This window comes from Oncorhynchus nerka, linkage group LG9a, assembly GCF_034236695.1.
Source record: "Oncorhynchus nerka isolate Pitt River linkage group LG9a, Oner_Uvic_2.0, whole genome shotgun sequence".
Classification (NCBI taxonomy): domain Eukaryota; kingdom Metazoa; phylum Chordata; class Actinopteri; order Salmoniformes; family Salmonidae; genus Oncorhynchus; species Oncorhynchus nerka.
In genome coordinates, this window is record NC_088404.1 from 33,136,202 (window position 1) to 33,145,651 (window position 9,450).

The window sequence follows — 9,450 nt, forward strand, 5'->3', positions numbered from 1 at the left end:
ATCTAAGTGTGCGTTCTCTAATTCTCTCCTTCTCTCTCTCGGAGGACCTGAGCCCTAGGACCATGCCCCAGGACTACCTGACATGATGACTCCTTGCTGTCCCCAGTCCACCTGGCCATGCTGCTGCTGCTTCAGTTTCAACTGTTCTGCCTTACTATTATTCGACCATGCTGGTCATTTATGAACATCTTGGCCATGTTCTGTTATAATCTCCACCCGGCACAGCCAGAAGAGGACTGGCCACCCCACATATGCTTTCTCTAATTCTCTTTCTTTCTCTCTCTCTGAGAGGACCATGCCCCAGGACTACCTGACATGATGACTCCTTGCTGTCCCCAGTCCACCTGGCCATGCTGCTGCTCCAGTTTCAACTGTTCTGCCTTACTATTATTCGACCATGCTGGTCATTTATGAACATTTGAACATCTTGGCCATGTTCTGTTATAATCTCCACCCGGCACAGCCAGAACTGCTGGTCATTTATGAACATTTGTCTTGGCCCAGTCAGAGGACTGGCCACCCCACATATGCTTTCTCTAATTCTCTCTTTCTTTCTCTCTCTCTGAGGACCTGAGCCCTAGGACCATGCCCCAGGACTACCTGACATGATGACTCCTTGCTGTCCCCAGTCCACCTGACTGTGCTGCTGCTCCAGTTTCAACTGTTCTGCCTTATTATTATTCGACCATGCTGGTCATTTATGAACATTTGTACATCTTGGCCATGTTCTGTTATAATCTCCACCCGGCACAGCCAGAAGAGGACTGGCCACCCCACATAGCCTGGTTCCTCTCTAGGTTTCTTCCTAGGTTTTGGCCTTTCTAGGGAGTTTTTCCTAGCCACCGTGCTTCTACACCTGCATTGCTTGCTGTTTGGGGTTTTAGGCTGGGTTTCTGTACAGCACTTTGAGATATCAGCTGATGTACGAAGGGCTATATAAATAAATTTGATTTGATATACATACTTTTTTTATTTTTAGAATTTCTTTATTATTCCCCGCAAACCCTACCACCCATCCCCCAATTGGAGTAAACTAATAAACAATAACCCTCAGGCTTCTACCTTCAGTTTATACATCATATACACATTTTACAGACAATCTATTTTACAATAGTTCTATTTTGTTTGTTTTTAGTCCTTCCTCTATTTCGGATGTCCATCCAGTTTGATTTATATTTGTAACGGCTATTTCACAACATTTCTGAACCTATATACATTTTACAGACCCCGTATTGGTTATCTTGTTATTAGTCCCACCCTTCAGCTCCATTCAACCCCTCCCATCGATCTCTCAACATCCTCCATTTTGGATTTCTATTTGCCATATATTTTCAACTGTGCTGTGATGCTTCACAAAAGTACTGAACCTTTCTAATCTCATAGCTTCTACAGATTGTAAAGTAAAAATAAACATTTTTGCTAAAATAATTATTATATTATTGATTGATTGACTATGGCTTTTCAAATCACCCATTATTGCTATCTGCAGCGTTAGTTCTAGGCAAATGTTGCAATTCTTCAGCCATTCCTGGACCTGTGACCAAAAACGAGCTACATATGGACAATAACAAAATAAATGATCTAATGACTCCTCACAGCAGAATCTGCAGAGCTGGAAAAGATTGTATCCCCATATACAGTGGGGAGAACAAGTATTTGATACACTGCAGGTTTTCCTACTTACAAAGCATGTAGAGGACTGTAATTTTTATCATAGGTACACTTTAACTGTGAGAGACAGAATCTAAAACAAAAATCCAGAAGATCACATTGTATGATTTTTAAGTAATTAATTTGCATTTTATTGCATGACATAAGTATTTGATCACCTACCAACCAGTAAGAATTCCGGCTCTCACAGACCTGTTAGTTTTTCTTTAAGAAGGTCTCCTGTTCTCCACTCATTACCTGTATTAACTGCACCAGTTTGAACTCGTTACCTGTATAAAAGACACCTGTCCACACACTCAATCAGACAGACTCCAACCTCTCCACAATGGCCAAGACCAGAGACCTGTGTAAGGACACCAGGGATAAAATTGTAGACCTGCACAAGGCTGGGATGGGCTACAGGACAATAGGCGTAGCAGGCAAGCAGCTTGGTGAGAAGGCAACAACTGTTGGCGCAATTATTAGAAAATGGAAGAAGTTCAAGATGACGGTCAATCAACCTCGGTCTGGGGCTCCATGCAAGATCTCACCTCGTGGGGCATCAATGATCATGAGGAAGATGAGGGATCAGCCCAGAACTACACGGCAGGACCTGGTCAATGACCTGAAGAGAGCTGGGACCACAGTCTCAAAGAAAACAATTAGTAACACACTACGCCGTCATGGATTAAAATCCTGCAGCTCACGCAAGGTCCCCCTGCTCAAGCCAGCACATGTCCAGGCCTGTCTGAAGTTTGCCAATGACCATCTGGATGATCCAGAGGAGGAATGGGAGAAGGTCATGTGGTCTGATGAGACAAAAATAGAGCTCCACTCGCCGTGTTTGGAGGAAGAAGAAGGATGAGTACAACCCCAAGAACACCATCCCAACTGTGAAGCATGGAGGTGGAAACATCATTCTTTGGGGATGCTTTTCTGCTAAGGGGACAGGACGACTGCACCGTATTGAGGGGAGGATGGATGGGACCATGTATCGCGAGATCTTGGCCAACAACCTCCTTCCCTCAGTAAGAGCATTGAAGATGGGTTGTGGCTGGGTCTTCCAGCATGACAACGACCCGAAACACACAGCCAGGGCAACTAAGGAGTGCCTCCGTAAGAAGCATCTCAAGGTCCTGGAGTGGCCTAGCCAGTCTCCAGACCTGAACCCAATAGAACATCTTTGGAGGGAGCTGAAAGTCCTTATTGCCCAGCGACAGCCCCAAAATCTGAATTATCTGGAGACGGTCTGTATGGAGGAGTGGGCCAAAATCCCTGCTGCAGTGTGTGCAAACCTGGTCAAGAACTACAGGAAACGTATGATCTCTGTAATTGCAAACAAAGGTTTCTATACCAAATATTAAGTTCTGCTTTTCTAATGTATCAAATACTTATGTCATGCAATAAAATGCAAATTAATTACTTAAAAATCATACATTTTACATCATTTACATTTAAGTAATTTAGCAGACGCTCTTATCCAGAGCGACTTACAAATTGGTGCATTCACCTTATGACATCCAGTGGAACAGTAGTGCATCTAAATCTTTTAAGGGGGTGAGAGGGATTACTTTATCCTATCCTAGGTATTCCTTAAAGAGGTGGGGTTTCAGGTGTCTCCGGAAGGTGGTGATTGACTCCGCTGTCCTGGCGTCGTGAGGGAGTTTGTTCCACCATTGGGGGGCCAGAGCAGCGAACAGTTTTGACTGGGCTGAGCGGGAACTGTACTTCCTCAGTGGTAGGGAGGCGAGCAGGCCAGAGGTGGATGAACGCAGTGCCCTTGTTTGGGTGTAGGGCCTGATCAGAGCCTGGAGGTACTGAGGTGCCGTTCCCCTCACAGCTCCGTAGGCAAGCACCATGGTCTTGTAGCGGATGCGAGCTTCAACTGGAAGCCAGTGGAGAGAGTGGAGGAGCGGGGTGACGTGAGAGAACTTGGGAAGGTTGAACACCAGACGGGCTGCGGCGTTCTGGATGAGTTGTAGGGTTTAATGGCACAGGCAGGGAGCCCAGCCAACAGCGAGTTGCAGTAATCCAGACGGGAGATGACAAGTGCCTGGATTAGGACCTGCGCCGCTTCCTGTGTGAGGCAGGGTCGTACTCTGCGGATGTTGTAGAGCATGAACCTACAGGAACAGGCCACCGCCTTGATGTTATTTGAGAACGACAGGGTGTTGTCCAGGATCACGCCAAGGTTCTTAGCGCTCTGGGAGGAGGACACAATGGAGTTGTCAACCGTGATGGCGAGATCATGGAACGGGCAGTCCTTCCCGGGAGGAAGAGCAGCTCCGTCTTGCCGAGGTTCAGCTTGAGGTGATGATCCGTCATCCACACTGATATGTCTGCCAGACATGCAGAGATGCGATTCGCCACCTGGTCATCAGAAGGGGAAAGGAGAAGATTAATTGTGTGTCGTCTGCATAGCAATGATAGGAGAGACCATGTGAGGTTATGACAGAGCCAAGTGACTTGGTGTATAGCGAGAATAGGAGAGGGCCTAGAACAGAGCCCTGGGGACACCAGTGGTGAGAGCACGTGGTGTGGAGACGGATTCTCGCCACGCCACCTGGTAGGAGCGACCTGTCAGGTAGGACGCAATCCAAGCGTGGGCCGCGCCGGAGATGCCCAACTCGGAGAGGGTGGAGAGGAGGATCTGATGGTTCACAGTATCGAAGGCAGCCGATAGGTCTAGAAGGATGAGAGCAGAGGAGAGAGAGTTAGCTTTAGCAGTGCGGAACGCCTCCGTGATACAGAGAAGAGCAGTCTCAGTTGAATGACTAGTCTTGAAACCTGACTGATATGGATCAAGAAGGTCATTCTGAGAGAGATAGTGGGAGAGCTGGCCAAGGACGGCACGTTCAAGAGTTTTGGAGAGAAAAGAAAGAAGGGATACTGGTCTGTAGTTGTTGACATCGGAGGGATCGAGTGTAGGTTTTTTCAGAAGGGGTGCAACTCTCGCTCTCTTGAAGACGGAAGGGACGTAGCCAGCGGTCAGGGATGAGTTGATGAGCGAGGTGAGGTAAGGGAGAAGGTCTCCGGAAATGGTCTGGAGAAGAGAGGAGGGGATAGGGTCAAGCGGGCAGGTTGTTGGGCGGCCGGCCGTCACAAGACGCGAGATTTCATCTGGAGAGAGAGGGAGAAAGAGGTCAGAGCACAGGGTAGGGCAGTGTGAGCAGAACCAGCGGTGTCGTTTGACTTAGCAAACGAGGATTGGATGTCGTCGACCTTCTTTTCAAAATGGTTGACGAAGTCATCTGCAGAGAGGGAGGAGGGGGGAGGGGGAGGAGGATTCAGGAGGGGAGGAGAAGGTGGCAAAGAGCTTCCTAGGGTTAGAGGCAGATGCTTGGAATTTAGAGTGGTAGAAAGTGGCTTTAGCAGCAGAGAGGGAAGAGGAAAATGTAGAGAGGAGGGAGTGAAAGGATGCCAGGTCCGCAGGGAGGCGAGTTTTCCTCCATTTCCGCTCGGCTGCCCGGAGCCCTGTTCTGTGAGCTCGCAATGAGTCGTCGAGCCACGGAGCGGGAGGGGAGGACTGAGCCGGCCTGGAGGATAGGGGACATAGAGAGTCAAAGGATGCAGAAAGGGAGGAGAGGAGGGTTGAGGAGGCAGAATCAGGAGATAGGTTGGAGAAGGTTTGAGCAGAGGGAAGAGATGATAGGATGGAAGAGGAGAGAGTAGCGGGGAGAGAGAGCGAAGGTTGGGACGGCGCGATACCATCCGAGTAGGGGCAGTGTGGGAAGTGTTGGATGAGAGCGAGAGGGAAAAGGATACAAGGTAGTGGTCGGAGACTTGGAGGGAGTTGCAATGAGGTTAGTGGAAGAACAGCATCTAGTAAAGATGAGGTCGAGCGTATTTCCTGCCTTGTGAGTAGGGGGAAGGTGAGAGGGTGAGGTCAAAAGAGAAGAGGAGTGGAAAGAAGGAGGCAGAGAGGAATGAGTCAAAGGTAGACGTGGGAGGTTAAAGTCGCCCAGAACTGTGAGAAGTGAGCCGTCCTCAGGAAAGGAGCTTATCAAGGCATCAAGCTCATTGATGAACTCTCCGAGGGAACCTGGAGGGCGATAAATGATAAGGATGTTAAGCTTGAAAGGGCTGGTAACTGTGACAGCATGGAATTCAAAGGAGGCGATAGACAGATGGGTAAGGGGAGAAAGAGAGAATGACCACTTGGGAGAGATGAGGATCCCGGTGCCACCACCCCGCTGACCAGAAGCTCTCGGGGTGTGCGAGAACACGTGGGCAGACGAAGAGAGAGCAGTAGGAGTAGCAGTGTTGTCTGTGGTGATCCATGTTTCCGTCAGTGCCAAGAAGTCGAGGGACTGGAGGGAGGCATAGGCTGAGATGAACTCTGCCTTGTTGGCCGCAGATCGGCAGTTCCAGAGGCTACCGGAGACCTGGAACTCCACGTGGGTCGTGCGCGCTGGGACCACCAGATTAGGTGGCCGCGGCCACGCGGTGTGGAGCGTTTGTATGGTCTGTGCAGAGAGGAGAGAACAGGGATAGACAGACACATAGTTGACAGGCTACACAAGAGGCTACGCTAATGCAAAGGAGATTGGAATGACAAGTGGACTACACGTCTCGAGTGTTCAGAAAGTTAAGCTTACGTAGCAAGGATCTTATTGACTAAAATGATTAAAATGATACAGTACTGCTGAAGTAGGCTAGCTGGCAGAGGCTGCGTTGTTGACTATGTAGGCTACCTGGCAGTGGCTGCGTTGTTGACACTACACTAATCAAGTCGTTCCGTTGAGTGTAATAGTTTCTACTGTGCTGCTATTCGGGGCTAGCTGGCTAGCTAGCAGTGTTGATTACGTTACGTTGCGTTAAAAGAACGACAATAGCTGGCTAGCTAACCTAGGAAATCGCTCTAGACTACACAATTATCTTTGATACAAAGACGGCTATGTAGCTAGCTATGTAGCTAGCTACGATCAAACAAATCAAGCCGTTGTACTGTAATGAAATGAAATGAAAAATGTGATACTACCTGTGGAGCGAAGCGAAATGCGACCGGGTTGTTGAGTGCGGAAGTTCTGTTCGGTAGACGTTGGCTAGCTGTTGGCTAGCTAGCAGTGTCTCCTACGTTAAGGACGACAAATAGCTGGCTAGCTAACCTCGGTAAATTAAGATAATCACTCTAAAACTACACACTCTAAACTACACAATTATCTTGGATACGAAGACAGCAAAGACAACTATGTAGCTAGCTAACACTACACTAATCAAGTCGTTCAGTTGAGTGTAATAGTTGTGCTGCTAATCGGTAGACGGTGGACGTTAGCTAGCTGGCTAGCTGCAGGGCAGATAGCAGTGTAGACTGCGTTAGGACGACGAAATACGATAATTACGCAATTATCTATGATACAAAAATGGCTATGTAGCTAGCTAAGAAGAAATTGCTAAGATTAGACAAATCAAACCGTTGTACTATAATGAAATGTAATGAAATGTAATACTACCTGCGGACCGAGTGCGGATGTGACCGCTCGCTCCAACCCGGAAGTTGAGAAATCCAATGTGATTTTCTGGATTTTTGTTTTAGATTCCGTCTCTCACAGTTGAAGTGTACCTATGATAAAAATCACAGACCTCTACATGCTTTGTAAGTAGGAAAACCTGCAAAATCGGCAGTGTATCAAATACTTGTTCTCACCACTGTATATATACACTGAGTCTACAACCCACACAAGTGGCTCAGGTAGTGCAGCTCATCCAGGATGGCACATCAATGCGAGATGTGGCAAGAAGGTTTGCTGTGTCTGTCAGCGTAGTGTCCAGAGCATGGAGGCGCTAAAAGGAGACAGGCCAGTACATCAGGAGATGTGGAGGAGGCCATAGGAGGGCAACAACCCAGCAGCAGGACCGCTACGTCCGCCTTTGTGCAAGGAGGAGCAGGAGGAGCACTGCCAGAGCCCTGCAAAATGACCTCCAGCAGGCCACAAATGTGCATGTGTCTGCTCAAACGGTCAGAAACAGACTCCATGAGGGTGGTATGAGGGCCCGACGTCCACAGGTGGGGGTTGTGCTTACAGCCCAACACCGTGCAGGACGTTTGGCATTTGCCAGAGAAAACCAAGATTGGCAAATTCGCCACTGGCGCCCTGTACTCTTCACAGAAGAAAGCAGGTTCACACTGAGCACGTGACAGACGTGACAGTCTGGAGACGCAGTGAAGAACGTTGTGCTGCGTGCAACATCCTCCAGCATGACCAGTTTGGCGGTGGGTCAGTCATGGTGTGGGTTGGCATTTCTTTGGGGGGCCGCACAGCCCTCCATGTGCTCGCCAGAGGTAGCCTGACTGCCATTAGGTACAGAGATGAGATCCTCAGACCCCTTGTGAGACCATATGCTGGTGTGGTTGGCCCTGGGTTCCTCCTAATGCAAGCCAACCTCATGTGGCTGGAGTGTGTCAGCAGTTCCTGCAAGAGGAAGGCATTGATGCTATGGACTGGCCCGCCTGTTCCCTAGACCTGAATCCATTGAGCACATCTGGGACATCATGTCTCGCTCCATCCACCAACGCCACGTTGCACCACAGACTGTCCAGGAGTTGGCGGATGCTTTAGTCCAGGTCTGGGAGATCCCTCAGGAGACCTTCCTCCACCTCATCAGGAGCATGCCCAGGCGTTGTAGGGAGGTCATACAGGTACGTGGAGGCCAGACGCACTACAGAGCCTCATTTTGACTTGTTTTAAGGACATTACATCAAAGTTGGATCAGCCTGTAGTGTGGTTTTCCACTTTAATTTTGAGTGTGACTCCAAATCCAGACCTCCATGGGTTGATAAATTTGATTTCCATTGATCATTTTTGTGTGATTTTGTTGTCAGCACATTCAACTATGTAAAGAAAAAAGTATTTAATAAGAATATTTCATTCATTCAGATCTAGGATGTGTTATTTTAGTGTATCAATTCATAAAGTTTTGCGTATCAATTCATAAACCATGTGCCATGGAATGGGTACATCAAATCTCTTTCCAACTATTTTGCAATTTATATGGCACAGCTGTCAGTTTTTTGGTCCTTAAATTAAATTGGTATATGTTCTTATTTTATCACACTTTTCTTTAACCATTTAATGTTCTTTAATACAGGGCCGACAAGTTTAATACAAGTTCCTTACGTTTTCCCCGTTATACTTGCTTCTTCCATTTTTGTGGTAATGCTGCAATTAGTTGGTTGTAATTTTGGGAAGAGCAAAAATTACAACAACAAAAAATTATGCCCTCAACCGCAAGGCTCTCCAGAGGGTAGTGAGGTCTGTACAATGCATCACCCGCGGGCAAACTACCTGCCCTCCAGGACACCTACAGCACCCGATGTCACAGGAAGGCCAAAAAGATCATCAAGCACAACCACCCGAGCCACTGCCTGTTCACCCCGCTACCATCCAGAAGGTGAGGTCAGTACAGGTGCATCAAAGCTGCAACCGAGAGACTATAAAACAGCTTCTATCTCAAGGCCATCAGACTGTTAAACAGTAATCACTAACTCAGAGGCTACTGCCTACATACAGACTCAAATCATTGGCCACTTTAATAAATGGATCACTAGTCACTTTAAATAATGCCACTTTAACAATGTTTACATATATAACTCATCTCATATGTATATACTGTATCTTATACCATCTATTGCATTTTGCCTATGTTGCTCGGCCATCGATCATCCATATATTTAACTGTACATACATATTCTTATTCCATCCGTTTAGATTTGTGTGTACTAGGTAGTTGTTGTGGAATTGTTAGATTACTTGTTAGATATTACATTACAGCACTATCAAAACTAGAAGCACAAGCATT